Source organism: Lytechinus pictus, chromosome 5 (assembly GCF_037042905.1).
Source record: "Lytechinus pictus isolate F3 Inbred chromosome 5, Lp3.0, whole genome shotgun sequence".
Taxonomy (NCBI): domain Eukaryota; kingdom Metazoa; phylum Echinodermata; class Echinoidea; order Temnopleuroida; family Toxopneustidae; genus Lytechinus; species Lytechinus pictus.
In genome coordinates this window covers 49,476,956-49,493,401 of record NC_087249.1, presented here as the reverse complement: position 1 = coordinate 49,493,401, position 16,446 = coordinate 49,476,956, and the positions used below count along the sequence as shown (strand labels likewise).

The window sequence follows — 16,446 nt, the reverse complement described above, 5'->3', positions numbered from 1 at the left end:
AAGCTTATCCCTGTAGGATACTCTACAATTTATTAGGCAATACAAATCAAAAGGGATATGTTTAACCCTAAAAAGACTGGGGGGATTCAGCCCCCCCCCCTCGACATTTTTCGCGATAAACCCGCCGCGCGAAATTTTTTGACCGCCTCGCTCGCTGACTTTTTACCTTCAAGTCTCGCGCAACTTTTGAGACCAAAATTGTGACCCCCGGGACCGCGGTTCCGAAATTACGCAACATTTCGTAAGTGCATGCAGACCCAAAATTACTCAAAAACGTGAATTTGTGTACAAATCCAATGCAAATAGTGTTTTTAACCAAAATTCATAAATGTATCATTATTTTTCCTTTTACTGCTTAAAATCAATTAATTTTATCTTTTTTATGGTCTAAATAAAGTCCCCGACAATTTGAAAAACAAAGAAATACATAAGAAATTTTGAAAACAATAGAATACATAAGAAAATAAATGTGATGTTGAAATTTTTTTTAAATAAATTTGATCAGATGCCTATCTAGAGTATGTGAAACAAAAATTAGCATTTCAGGGGCATTATTTTATTAATTAGAGCAAACTTATGATTTTTACGCATAAATTAGCATAATTAATGAGACATGAGATTTTTTGCAGAATTTGATGGTATAGTTTTGTAGATAATGCCATGGGTAACACGTGTGCCAATTTTTGTCGCGAGCGCGCGATCGACGGCCGAGATCATAGGGGGGGGGCTGAATCAGCCCCCCCCCCCCCCCAGTCTTCTTAGGCATCGAAATAGCCCAGTCTATTTAGGGTTAAACCTGTATGACATACTCTGGAATGTATGAGGTAATACAAATCAAATCAAATGCACAAGGTTATATCACTATGATAGCTTATATTATATGTCCGATACTAAGATTGTTATCTCTGATTGGTCAAAACTGCATCATGTGACGCGATGCTATTCCATCTATCATCATCTCGGGAGTTTGACTTACTGTACATTTCTTCTATCAACCCCTCTGATAGTACTTGTAACCCCTGAGAGTGTGGCCACAAGTTGTGTTTCTATGCACGCATCTAGCTGGCTCGAGCTAACTGGCTGCGCTGCTGCTTGGACATGTATGCACAGCCAACAGTGCGCTGGCTGACCAACTGGATTTATCGGTTGTCCTGCGGGGATGAAACGCATCTCGGGCATGATAATATACACAGTCATCCTCATGGGCAGTCAATATTTGTATATTGTGATGCACAGCATGAGGTAATTAATATAAATCAAATTGATAAGCTTTCACTTGAATGAAACTTATACCACTAGATAATAAGTTAAAACAATTACATATAGGTTTCCAGTCAAAGCCTATATAATCAGCACCAGTATTTCTGGTACTTTCTTTAAAGAAAGTGATTCACCAAAAAAAGTAAAAACATTTTCATTTAACTCATTAGCTGGATACGTGAATGGGGGAGGGGGTTAATCCTGGGACTCAGGATCGCTGTAATTTCTAGAAACCTGAAAAACATGTAAATTACAATCCTGAGTTGGGTTAATTTTTTTGTTATAGCACTGGCAAACCAGTCTTGTAGGACAGATAGATTATGTACGAGTAAAATAAGCTATGTGTACTATATGGTCTTATCTAAATGATCTGTGACTTTAATATCCATATAAACTTTTCATGATTTTAGAATCGTCACATAAATGAAGCACATTAGTCTGGATAAACCAACTTATTGGGGGATGTGAAGCCCAACTCATAGTGTACTATGCCTATGTCGACAAAAGTATGTCTTGATTATAGCATATGTCAAGGACTAGCAAGCAATATCCAAAATTGGTAAAAAAACCATCCAACTGAATTGACGGTCTGTCCTCAAGATTATTAGAGTGAAAAATGAATCATTCAAAGCACCCACCCATCATGGACTGTCTGAGATTCAATGATCACATGAGGCAATGTTCATGTCAGATCCTGGAATCTCTGACATATGACAAATCTAAACTTTCATTACCCCCCCCCCTCATAAAAATTAGTTGGAAGCTGAGATTTACAGACTACTTTTACCATAATTAATACTCATTCCAGATACAGTGTGGTTGTGCCATTCTAAAGTCTGACAATTCTATTTGATTATATACATGTAGATACAGGACTACTCTTAACCCAGTTTCGAATGGAACCCCAGTATTTCTAGCAGGTGGATGTTATTTCATAAAGCTTGACTTCTCAAAGTCATATCAGTAGATGACAATACTCAGATTCGGACTAGCAAGTATACCTGCTATTTTTCAGTTGTCAGGGAATAATTTCTAGGTGATGAAGTATGTATTCTAGACAAGTTCATTAATGGGAGATGAGGTCAGAACATCTTGCGTGGTTGAGGGCTGTACTTCAGCATCTTGAAATATCAGATTGTGACTAAAGTTGCCAAAATGTAGCTTATTCCTTCTGTTTTTGACGAGCTTACAGAGAAAGGAAGTTCAATTCAGTTCACATTTAAATGCTGATTCAACTGCCATTGGGAAAGGTCTTCTTTCTGCTAGGCAGGGAAGTTGTAACTGATATCCATTGTGTGTATGCTGGACTCATTCAAAATAATCTTCATGTTTCTCTCTTAGAGCATTTGCGATCATCTGAGGAAGTTTCTCTCCAGGAGTTAGCTTGAATGGTGGTAGAATGACAGAATTTGATGGAATGGTATCTATCCAGAGCTTTTTTCTGCCCCGCTGTCCTGGAATAGCAAGTTTGACTTCCTTCCACTTGGATGTCATTGTGCCTGTGTACCATTCAACTCCTATAGTTTCACATTGTACTTTGCATACTCTTCCAACTTGAGGCCAATGGGTAGAGTATTCTTGAAGATATGTTGCTACCATGTCTCCCTCTTGTACATCTACCCTTCGATCCATCTTGCCTTTGGGTCCAATGTGAACCTATTTGTTTGATAAAATACAAATAAAACTCTTAATGTTGAAATGGTATTTGAGCTTTAGATATATAAATATAAACCAAACTACTAAAAAATAAATTCTTAGTTTGAGAGTGAAATGGGATAGATCTGACAATCCTTCAACAAACTTCTTTGTGGATTATTGCAGAAAATAATTCATTAATAATTAAACCTAACTGCACTAAGGAAAGTGGGGAGGGCCTGTTACATAACAGTCAAAAATTTAACAGGGACACATGTCACACCAACGCATAATGTCACAGGGAAATGACATTATGCAATGATCACCCAATGCATAATGTCAAAGGGGACATATACTATGGTACATGTAGCTTGAACTTATGCATAACGTTGCAAGGTTGAACGCAAAATGCAAAAGCGGCATTTGTTTCAGCACTTGAGTTAAAAACAAAGATAAGACATCAAAAATATGTTTTCCCTCGTCATCTAAATGTTATAAGCATGTTTGGTGTGGCAGTATTACATTTGCTATCAGAAAGATGGGTTGGCCTTAAAAATTTTTAATGTGTGGAGTAGTGAAATGCAAGTATCCACATACCGACATCTGAGCATATTGCTCAACATGTAATTAACTTATTTTGCAAGTGGTGAATGTCATCTACTATTAGTTGAGAAACAGCACCTTCCCATGGTCTTTTAAAGACAATTTTAAATACAAATTTAATTGCATTTCATTGTTTTTTATGACATTTCAATAAAAAACAATTATTTTTTGTATTGTTACTAGGAATGTACTACCAATGCATCAAAAATTCAGCACGAGATTCACTCTTGCAATCTATTACATGTATATATGCCGCCAAAATGAATATTACCTTTTTTGGTCTTAATACATAAAATATGCAAAAACTAGAGCTCACACTTTGCGCTCATTTTATTTAGGCCATGTGAGATACCTAATTTTGTTTGTAAGAAGAAATTTAATCAAATTGACTTAAAACTTCAGTCTTTAGTTGGAAATGCTCCCTCTATAGGCTAAACCACCAACAAAAATTAGTTTTATCAGCTGATCGGGAAAACATGAAGAAAAAAATTCTGTAATTTTGCGAAGCATGCAAAAATAAATCGCTTTTAAATGTTTAATCTTCTGGTACATTCCAATTAACAATACAAAATAACATTTCTTTATTAAGATGTCATGAATATTGTATGAACATTTTTTAAAAGTGATAATGGATTTGATTCTGCCTGCCCCTCCCCTGCATTCTCACATACCCCACCAAACACTTTTTTTAAATGTTCAGATGACAGAGCTTGAAAAAAATTACTCGGTAAAAACATATGTTATCTGTATTGAGTCCTGAAGAAAATAACGCTGTGACTTTTCCGTTAGCAGTTCTATGATGATATGCGTTGACTGTGTTTTATGCTTTGGATGATCATCGCATGTTAATTCCTGCAACATTATGCACTGTTGTGTCATGTGTTGCTGCGACATTATCGGTTGTACTAGGGCCTCAGAGGACCCTCACAATAAATCTAGTTTGAGCCGATTTTTTTGTGGGTGACATTTTCCTTCAAGTCTCATTGCTGAAAAAAGATGAAAGTATAAATCGAATGCATATTGTCTAGCCAATATCATTAATGTATCATTTTCACTTTTAATTGTTGTCATCAATTAATTTCATGTTCCTATGGTTGTAATAGCATTACCAATTATTTCCTTTGAAAAAAAAACAAAAAGTGGAAACACAAAGAAAATTTGTAAACAAAACACAGCATACATGACTTACCTGTCTGAAGGGTTCATCTTGTCTTGTATTTGGAGAAACTTCTTCTCTGATGTATCCTGTATGCGATTTCTACGCCAACAACAGATCACAGATTGGCCATCTAAATGTCACATCATTTTCTGTAGCAAAAATGATAATTTGTAAAGTTGCGCAAATGATAATATTAATTCCTTTAACAAAAAAAGATAACATTCAAAATTCATTTGAAACCTAAATGGATTTTCCAGTTAGTTTTCATTGTAAATTCTGATAATAAGTACACCAATAATTTGAAAATTTGTCAAATAAAACTCATGTGACCTGCCAACGACCTTTAGCCATGACTCCTAAATTTTATCAGATCAAGGTCACTCCCAAAACATAAACTGTACACAAACCATAATTCAACGGGGGAGGGGCTTTTAAGTGCAATTTTCACAAAATGTAAAAAAAAAAAAAAAATGATAAATTGTTGTTTCTGGAATTTTTTTTCAGTTACTATTGTAGGAATACTATAAAGAATATTCAACAAAATTAGCTTTTTAGAGCCCTAATTAAATCAAATTGAGCAAAATGTATGAGTTTGCCTTCAACATTTTGCAGTGACTTGGCCCCAGAAAAGGAGAGGCGCTGTGGGTGCTGAAGCACCCACTAGATTTTTCCCTGGAGCAGCTTGTATTATTCTCCATAGGAAGCACCCCTTAGAATTCTGGTAGGTGTTAAAAAATTGAGAAATGGAACCGCAATGAAACCCTTTCATTTTTTCTTTTGCTTGTGAAATTTTTCGGGAACTATAAAGTATAAACCTTAATTTTGGAGTGAAACCCTTTTTTTTTTTTTTGTCAAATTTACATCAGCACCCCCAGTAAAAAAAAAAACATTCCCAGGGCTATACACCTAGCTTGCAGGTTCTAAGGCCAAGATCTTCAGGGGGTGGCTGTAATACCCCCCCCCCCTCCCCCCAACAGGAATGTAAGCTCACAAAATAGCCCAGGTAACTTAGGGTTAGGTGAAATTTGAAGATGACCCTCAAGCAGTTACATATTTTTAGTTAAAAGAGAACAAGATATTTGTGGTTGTTCTACAAATTCTAACAATTTATCTTTATCAGAAACATTTAACTCTCATATATCGAGTACCAAAGTGATAACGTCACAAAAGACTTTTTTCGCATTTCAGAATTTTTTATACCATATTTCAAAAGCGCATGATGAAATACCTCCAGAAATAATTTGACTTCAATGGGGCTAATTATGTATTCACGAGGTCATATCTTAAGCCCCAATGGACTGATACGGTCCACAAAATTTTGGTTGTAGAGGTCTTTCATCATGCTCAACTGAAATATGGTATCAAAAATGGTAAAACACAAAATATGAAAAATGATGACATCACACATTGATATCCTATAAACATACATAGCAAAGGGTGCTATTCACCCCCCCCCCATTCAATATTTTTCACGATAAATCTGTAATGCAAAAAATAGGTGCAGTGGCATTTCGTTATTTTTTTCTTTCAAGACAAAATTGCTCATAAATGTGAGTTTATGAATTTATAAATTAAATCTGTATGTAGCAAAAATTCATGAATTTATGGATCATTATTTTTGCTATTAGTGATTAAAAACAATTGATTGGTGTTAATTATTTAACAAGTGATACAAAAGAATTAAAATAAGATTAAAAATAAGAGATAAAAGTTCAGATTATTTTTTTTAACTTTACATGTAATTCCAATATATTTGATACATAGAATCTTAATAAGAATCCTTAAAAAAAAAGCAAAATGTAGTAATCTTGGATCCTTATTTTCAGATAAATAGCCAAATTCTGATCTAACAAATTAATAGCATGATTAAGATAGATTTGAAAAGTTATAATACATTTAAGAATCAAATCTAGAAGGTTACATGATATGCATCATGAACGTTTTTTTTATTGTTGCAACAGCATGGTCAGTGGTTGAGATCTGAGGGGGTTGGGTTACATCTGTATATGTAGGTTTAAGTGATGGTTTTGATTGATCCTGTACCAGCTCATTGAGTGCAACTTTTTCTTATCTAAGAATGATTCTATTCATTTGAGTTCAAAATATTTGTTTTCCTTAGCCCAGTTCTATCCTTTCATAGTTGCTTAAATAAATTGAAGCATAATCAAATAAAGGGAAAATAGTTATAATACATACCTCCACTGTCATCTTCTTCAAGTATGAGTAGCTCACACAAAGATTTCCATGCTTCAATATCTTCTGGTTCCAGATAGGGTTGTAGTTTGACAGAGAGATGGCTGATATAGATCTACAAATGATTTCTCAACAAGTATGGGTTGCGCATCTGGATGCAATTTCAGGATGTGAGGGCTGCCAGTGGTTTCTCTCAAGTATGGGTTGGTTGACCAGTCTTTGGTTTGCAGGGTGGCCTTATCTTCTTTGTCCATTGTAAACGTAAAAATGTTCGGTTTACTGTGATACTGGCATACTGCATGGTATGTTGATACTGAAGAAGCCATTGACGTACATCGAAGATATGACTGATGTGCTCTGATGTTGTGATGCAGTCTGCTCGTTGGAAAGAAGCTGGGATGGATTGGAAAAGTTTGGGGAGAGTAGTGATGTTCTTTTTCTTTAGATGACTTGATATGCGTGAGAAAAGTTGATCAATATCCTCGTGAGTGTGACCAACCATAAGGAATCCAACCTTGATCTATAAACAGAAAGACATGAATGACAAATATTATCTAAATAACCAAAGTAAATAGACCACAAGAAACCAGCAAAAATATCATCGGGATAAAATCAAACTTACATCCACAATCCAAATGCACACTTTGTCAAACTGGTCTCCTAGCAAATGGGCTCATTCTCAGATTGCTATACTCCACTATGGCCAAAGCCATTTGATACACTATCATTTTTGTGTAATCACTGTTTGTTTAGTCCAACCATAGCTAGTCATTTAGTCTGATGCCCATATGTTCAATTTTTTACTTTGTCTACTCATCACTTTGCACTTTTTCAAATGATACTTTGGTTCATAACTTCATAGACAGTTCATCTAATAAAGTCTTAGTTGTGATATCAGTTGCAGAAAGCCTTGCTGAAAATCACAAAAAATGGTAGATTGAATAGATGAAAATTTGACCAAATTGTTAGTAGCTAACTTCCTACAGATAAATAAGGATTAGACCATGCAGGAAGAGAGTGAGACCAAATGGGAAGCAAAGTATACTCCAAACTTCAATATTAATGTCAATTCATTCTACACTAAAAGGGCAATTTCAGAGTAGGCCTACTTGACAATTCTACAGTTACAGTTAATAAATGTCCATTAACATCACAGTGGCATTTCTTCAACCCTAAATAGACTAGGCTATTCCAACTTTTAGGAGGACTAGGTGGTTCAGCCCCCCCACCTCCCCTATGATCTTTGCCGTCAATTACATAATCGCGCACATATTATAAAATAAGGATTATGATATCATATTTATGTTGATTTATAGAATAAAGCTAAGAAGTGACTTATATGACTACCCCCTTCAAAGAAACAAACACAAAATCATCTTCGAGTGGCCGGTCGGGGAAAAATATTCCCCCCCAAAAAAATTCTGAGGTTGGTATACTAATACTAACTTCGCAATACGTGTGAGTGAGCTACAGTACGCATGCGTAGCCTTGGCTTCAGTTAGGCCCCCACCCCCATACCAGGAAAGGTTGTGCGATGTCTGTTGACATCTCAACTCATCAGTCCTTGGCTTAACCCAGGGAGCTCCCTGGGTTACTCCTTGGCTATACTATAGCCTAGTCTAGGCTAAGACTTCTAATGTTAAGTTAGATCTAGATCTAGTCGTGACTAGACTCTCTCTAGAATAGATCTAAAAGTTATACCTGTCCTGTACTAACTACAGTATACCCAGTAATTGTGTGTCCGGACAGGTTGTGTGTACGGACGATCACTTTTAGAAAGACATTTGGAAAAATTTACAAGCGAAGTTTCATCAATTTATAAGTACAAAATGTTAGGAAATATTATAGAGAACAAAATAGGAGATGATTACTACTAGTATTGAATTCACATTTTTAGTGTAGGGGAAGGTGGGGTAAGTTGAGCCACCACCCCCAGGCTAATAATGAATCAGTCAGACATTATGGTGGTGTCATGTATTGATGACCCAAGGCATTACATTACCCTTAACCCCACCACATTGTTTTGAAACATTTGGAACAAAAAGTCCTTTTAGAGGAAAAAATGCAAATTTCAGCCAAAAAAGTAAAAAAGGATTTGAAATAGATCATTGCTTTTTACACACACAAGTCTTCAAATATAATAAAGAAATAAGAATAATACCGTTAGTCAAGGTATAGATTCTCATTCTTGTCATGGTCATTACAAGATGGATGCATAAAAAATGTGTGAATGTGAAAATATTGCATGAAGTTCGGAATGGGGTAAGTTGAACCAACCAACATTGGGCCACAAAATGAGCCATGGTAATTCTTATGCTATTTGTGTATGAGAAAAACAACAAACCTTAAAAAGCCATTGATATGCAGGCAGAATGGAGCAAATTCACATGACAGTTCTTTTACTTATAGAGGATGTTAGTATTTACAGTGAATTAACAAGTGTAAAGACTTTGAATGAAAAAAAAAATGACATGCTGGTTCTTCTCGCATTGAGTTTGTATAGCATATAGTTTTCGTGGCTCAACTAACACCAGAAGGGGGCACAACTTACCCCACATATGGGGCAAGTTGAGCCATTTGACATCATATTTTTTCAAAGGTTACATTGACTTTAAGTGTTGGGGGTAAAAAGTTACATATAGCCTCATAGGCAAAAAATATTTCCCAAGAATCAAATTTAAAGGCAAGGTACTTATTTCTACAATACTATTGGTCGTTTCATTTAGTAACATGCAAAATGTAAAAATTGTAACAACTTACCCCGCCTTCCCCTACACCGGGGCTCGACATTAGCAGTGGCCCGGTGGCCCAGGGCAACCAAAAATGAGAGTCAGGCCACCAAAATTCTGTAAAAGCCAACACTTGGTGGCCCGGTTTGTCTACCAGAATTTGGATGAATTGTAATGTTTTCTATTACTTTTAGGGCCACTAAATTTGCTTTGCGGGCCATCAAAAATATGAAATTAATGATTTTGGTGTACCGATCGGGCCACCAAGAAAAAAAGTTGGTGTGGAGCCTTGCCTACACGTATTCCAAAGATAAAAAAGAATGCTTAGAATATAAAGTGTCTGGACACCCGACCACCCCCCCCCCCCCATCCTACTAACGTTAGTGTAGACTGTCTGTTGAACTCCGTTGGCTCCACTCCCCGAATACAGTCAGATTAAACGATGAGAAATAAAATTTTAAAAAAAATAAAATGTTAACATTTTAACTAACTTCTCGAAACAGACGGCTGCCACTTTGTGCCAGCTGTCCAGCTAAGGGCAGCTAAGTTAGACCAGAGGTTACTGCGGCAGCCCGAACACGTACTGTCTTAACTTAAGACGTGTCGAGGTCCCCGGGGCAAGACCAGAGGCAGAGCTTCGGTCTCTGGTCATTTCACTAACTATGTTTGCTCCACTCACCACACCAGAAATAAAAAAAATATAGGCCTATTTAAAAAAAATCGAAACAGACGGCTGCCAAAGTTTCTGTCTAAAGAGTACTAAGAAGTAAGATTAAGGCTAGGCATGCACCGCCACCGGGGACACGCAGGCACGGCAAAAGGCCAAAGGCAAAGGCAAAGGCGAGCCGAGCCCCGAGAGCCTGTAATACAGTATGTGCTCGTCTGACTCTGACTGAGCTGACGGCGACGCGTTCATCACTTCAGTACTCTTATTTTGATCAGACAGCGTAACTCAAAAGAGTTAAAGTTGTGACAAAGAACGACCATATAATATAGGCTTATCGTATACATTGGGAAATTATGTAATTCTAGATCTAATCATGATTGATATTGACAAACAAAACAATAATCGATAACTTACCATGTATATCCCTCAGTCTCAGAATTGTGCGTGTATGTGTGCGAACAGCTGATTTTCAAAATACCCGCCGGCGCGGCTCTAGTCTGTAAACACAGACCCAAGTAGTCTTTTTACACCTTATTTTCATAAAGAAATTACTCCAAAGTTCCGAACTTGTTTCAAACTATTTTTATTGTCAAAAATTTTAAAAGAGGTAGTGACAATATATGAATAAATCGATTTTAATTACTTTAGAGTCCTACATCTGTATTAAAATGCGTAAAAAGGTTTATGATTGTAGACTAACAAATCTTGCAATCGATACTGGTATTATAATCCGGCCGAAACAAAGGATCTATTGACCTATAGTATCACTGGGCTCCGTAACACAAAGATTTGCGATGGATTGCAAATATGAAAGAACCGCACTGATTAGTCCCTGGTCAGTATTTTAAACCTAATGCGCGTGTAACATTGATATTGATTGGTCAGTTCATTTAGCGATTGATCTAATCTTTGTGTTACGGAGCCCCGGTCTATTTTACGTTGTCATTGGCCTTGTTTGTTGTGTGTGTATTTGATTCAGAAGTGTATCACAGATGTTGTTGTTGTTGTTGTTTAGCTTAAATATCATTCAGCAGCGAATGTAGGCCTTCTTCTAGAAATTAATGCTGATTCCATATAAGCATATATCATTGCATTCCTTGTTCTTTACCATTTGGCAATTATAATTAAATTATGAGTGTCTCTTTTTGCCACGTACACACACTCTACATAAGATTTAAAAAATCTTCTTTTTATTTTTTAAATTCATTTTTTTTATGACGAAATACTATTCTAATCATGTTAGACCCCACCACCCCCCCCTCAAAAAAAAAAAAATCAACACCAGCACCAACAACAAGCTTACATCATTAGAGGTGGATAACATGCGAAACAAGCACACTGAAGAATATCAGCAAACTATATTCAGGAGCGCTGTAACCCTCATCAGTCTAGATATATCATTATTTTTCCGGGCCTGTAGCCAGCAGAAGGCTTTTATGTATAAGGGGTGCAGGGGCGGCGATCCTACGCGGGGGCTGGGGGCACAGTGTCCCCTCCACTTTTGAAGTACTGGTCGAAAAGTGCCCTTTTTATACACAAGAGAAATGCCCCCTCAGACTTTGAAATGTCCCCCTGTTCCTGAGAAGGCCCCGCTTTACGCCGTTAGCAAGTGCCCTATTTGGCTTCTAACAGGCGCCTTTCATGCCCCTGCTTATGCCCCTCACGAAGTGTTCTGTACCCCTTTTACCTGAGAAGGGCCTGTCTTATGTGTTACAAACGTGTTCCCCTTTATAACAAAAAAAAAAATGAAGGAAAAAATTGTAATAATTCTATGTGCGTAAAGTTTAATTAGTCATGTATCTGTTTCTGTTTCTGTTTGTGGTAACTCCCGTAGGAACTCGGCATGACAGCACTTTGCTGGTAAACGCCAAGCTGGTATATATACCAATTACCTATGTGAAACTTTTTTTCGTCTAGGTTAATCAGTCATAGTGGCTGACATTATAGACGATATATCACTCTCGGGCCTTTTTATCAAAGTGGAGACAATGGCAGAGTCGGGATTCGAACTCACAACCTTGCGATTATGAGTCCAATGCTCTAACCACTGGACCACACGACCCGTCATGTGATTGGGGTAGATAACCAGTAGCGTACACATGAGGGGGCTTGGGGGCTCTTCTCCTCCCCCCCCCCCCCAAAAAAAAAAAAAATAAATAAAATAAAAAATAAAAATTATGATCGATAAAAAAAAAATATAGGAAATGAAAAGAAAGAGGGATGGGTGAAATGTATATTTTTTCTGAATATTATGTCAAAATCTATCAGAAAAATTGGATTTCCTTTATAAAATTGTCAAAAATTTTGCTCGCTCACTCCCTTCACAACTTCTTGTGACGTGATAAGGCATGTCTATCCGCCTCAAATTTTAGCTCATTACACTGTAAATAAATCAATTGCTTTCTTTGTTTTAAGATAGTGCCCTTTCGAAAAAAATGTGCCCTTTTTTCCTGTGCCTCCCCCACTTTTAAGTTCGCTCCGCCGCCCCCGAAGGGGGCGGGGGTTCTGTGGGGTGCTGTACGTGTGTATTAAAATGCAGCACTCCCTGATCAGAAATTTTGGCCGGTACTGGGACAAAATGGAGAAAAAATGTTCTACACTCGGTATAAAATCCCTTTTTGTGTGCTTGTCAAATTTCTCGGGACCAAAATGATCTTAATTTTTTTTTTGGTAGTGATAGGCCCTGGCGGACCCGAGGGGGGTGGGGGGTTCAAATCATGTCCGCACCCACCCTTGCATATTATTTGACAATTAAAATTTGTAATGTAAAAATGTCGTTATACAGAAGTATGCCCCCCCCCCCTTTGAAAGTGAAGACTTTTTTTTCTTGTCAAACTTTTCATCGGAAAAATGTGCCCCCTTTTTTGGAAAATCCTGGATCTGCCCCTGGTGATAGGGGACTGGAGCGGGGCGAGTCCGCCCCATTTTTCACGCTCTTGAATCGTCATTTCTTTGAAGGCAGGAAGGTCGTGCTTTATGATGTACTCTAGGTAATATTTACCTAATATCTTAATTTTCAATTTTCTGCGAGGACATGCATGCGGTTTTGACAAAAAGTGGGCGTTAAGAAAAAATTTCGCTGCAGGGCGAACCTGATTTTTTTTTTCCAAAAGCGGCCTCGAAATAGACAATTGTCGTAGATTTCTGGAATTCCGAGCACATGACCTTGCTACCTTTGGGTAGGTTGACATTACATCATCAACAAAACACCAATCACAGCAAACTTGGGGGAAAATCATGTGCCGGGGTGGACTTGTCCCTGGGGTGCGGATTGACCCCGCTCTCCCCTACCTTTTTTGCTAATAAAATTTCTCGGAATCAAATGACCTTCATTTTTTTAGTTAATCTTTTTTTTTTGCATTTTCTTATGTTTGTCAAATTTCGAGGGAACAAAATAATCTTCTTTTTTTTGTCGTGAAACTGTTTTTTGTGCTTGTCAAATTTATTTTCCCTCCGTTCAGTTGATTTATCTTCAATTATGAATTGTCAGTGAACTTTTTGTATTATTTTGTACCGTTACTTCGATTATATATCATTTTTGAACGAAAATAAATTTAAATCTAAATCTACATCAGCACCCCCAGTTAAATATATAAAATCATTCCAGTGGCCCCGCGCATCGATTTGTTGAGATTGACAGCTCGGGCCTATGTTTAAAAATAATTTAAGCCTACATTTTTCAGATTGGAATATCAAATATTTGCAGCTCCATGCTCGCCTCTCTTAGTAATTTCAATTTTCGGCTTTTTAAAATTTTCTTGCATGCTGGTCGGGTCAGTCAAACCTTTGAACCCATACTTGACACTAACAGTGTTCTTTTAATTCTAGGCCCATTCGTTTTTTTTCCAGATCGTATCAAAAATTATATCTCCGCGCTCGCATTTATTCAGATACCCACCCTAAACTACTGAGAATCAGAATGTCCTGTTTTCAGTCAAAATCGCAAAAAAGGCTGCTCGCACTTCGCGTTGCATAGGTCTTTACTTTGTTCGATATTCAAATTAAACTATCTAGTTTTAGGTGGGAATTTGAAATCTTTTCAGGTCAGTATAGGGCCTATGAAAAAAAGCGAATTGTTAAATCATGCCAATTGTATTTATAGGCATACTTTTAACCGATCGGGCCGGGGAAATATGGATTGAAATATAGGGGGGCTACCCCCTCCTTATTGACGAGAGCAGGATCCGACACTGGAAGTATAAAGGAACCGAAAAAGGCTCTGATCATAAACTAGATTTTGTCAAATTTTTGTTATTAATTCAGAGCCCCCAACCGAAAAAATAATGGCTATACTTGCAAGCCTGTGAATGTAGTCAAAATAGCGCAAGGTAACATCAGCTTTGGATATATAGACTTTTAATTAATAAAGGGACGTTTAAGTGTGCGAACGCGAAGACTTGTGCGAGCTGAAAAAAATCTTATCCAATCTGAAAATAGGTGACCAGAGCCCCGTTACAAAAAACTTAGCAATGATCGTAGAACATTTTTCTACGACTGATTCCATAGACTACAATGTACAATCAATCGTATCAGCATATACGATCAATTGCTAACCTTTGTGTTACGGGACCCATGCAGGTTAATGCACTTTTCTCTTTTTTTTTATAGTTCATATCTTTTTGGAAGAGGGGTGGGGGAGCTACGAATAATTAGTATTAAATGTACTATGATGTACAATGATGAGTAAACTGCAGTCTTCTATGTTACACAGCGATCGTTTCGATGTATTAAGCGCTATATAAAAAGCGGATTATTATTATTATTGATATAGTCAGCGGAGTTTTTTTTGTCAAATTTGCATATGAATTGCTCTCTGAGTTGAGCGCCAGTACATATAATTTGCATGTGAATAAAAGGCAGTCCTAAGCCGCGTGTGTGTGTGTGTGTTGGGGGGGGGGGGGCTGTTCGGAGTCCCCTAGCCCACCCGCCCGCATTCCGCTGTGAACCGTGACTTGCATGACCTGTTTCTGCTTTTTAGCATTAGTCTTGTCAACATCAGTGAATGATTGTGAGATCATTAATTGCAACAAACTTTGCATGCATGATGACAGCAACATATCCTGTTTAATTTAGCCTTTGTTTATACCGCAGACATATTTATCAACATATATTAAACAGACTGAATACTAATTTTGAAGAATAATTTGGTTTATTGTGCTTTGGTTTGTGATTTGCTCTGCTCATTTCGATTATCAACTTTACATTTGTTGTTTTCCTTTAGTTTTTAACGAATCTTCATTTTATTGTTTCCCTCTGTAATAGAAATTGTAATATTAAGCTCCGAAAGCTGTCCCCCCCCCCCAATCTCGGTCACACGGCCCTCTCGTTTAGATTTGAAGAAAAAAAAACTGTTCACGCAGAGCAGGCGAGGCGCGCACAGTGTGTGAGTGAACTGTGAATGAAATTTGCATATAAATAGAAGCGATCAAGCTAATCTGGGCAGTGGATTAGAGGTGGATAATTTGCATAAGAATAGTCTAGACCGAGACAGGCGCAGGCACGAGTTAAGTATAGTATAAATAAATCAGAAATGTTTTCGGTCATTCGTTCTAATTCGTTTGCTTATACTACTACACTCGTGAAAATACATCGTTTGTTTGGTTTAGTTCACAGTTCCATTATTAAGTTTCAATATAATAGTGGAAATATCTACCTCATTAGTCTTATTTACTAGACTAAGCCAAATGTGTACGGCACGCGCTTTATCAGTCGATCTATCTTCAGTCAACATGCATGACGTATAGACGATCAGCTGTTTCTCGTTGTGAATGGGATGGATGGGAGGAGGGTTTTCAGCCGCGCCGGAAACCGGAGCTTCGAATTCTCTACAGTCAAGGCACAAACGGTCCACGCCAGTGGTAGCAGCAGTGACTGGGCAGCAACCAGATAGATGAAAAAGACAGTTTTGGTAACTATTGTTTTCGGTTTTCATTAAAATTTGTCTAGACTCTGGACCAAGTTGTACCTGGTTTCATACGGTATTAAGCCTAATTCTTGATGATGATTGTTAATTGATTGATATCTTGGCGACCCTGCCCGTGCCATGGCCTTCCTAAGTAACAGTCCCAGGGAGCTCCGGCCCGCGAACTCCCTGGGTTATGGTCTTTCTTGCCTTGCCCTTTTGGCTGCACCATACTTCATACTATGCCTTGGCCTGGGCTTTACAGTTTCAGGTTGTTATTTAGGCCATGGGGCTGGCT

At 37.5% G+C, this 16,446-nt stretch overlaps 1 pseudogene; it reads right to left on the bottom strand.

The window, feature by feature from the left end:
- Positions 1 to 256: 256 nt before the first annotated feature.
- Positions 257 to 10,761, bottom strand: LOC129282521 (uncharacterized; annotated as a pseudogene).
- Between the last annotated feature and the right edge of the window lie 5,685 nt (positions 10,762 to 16,446).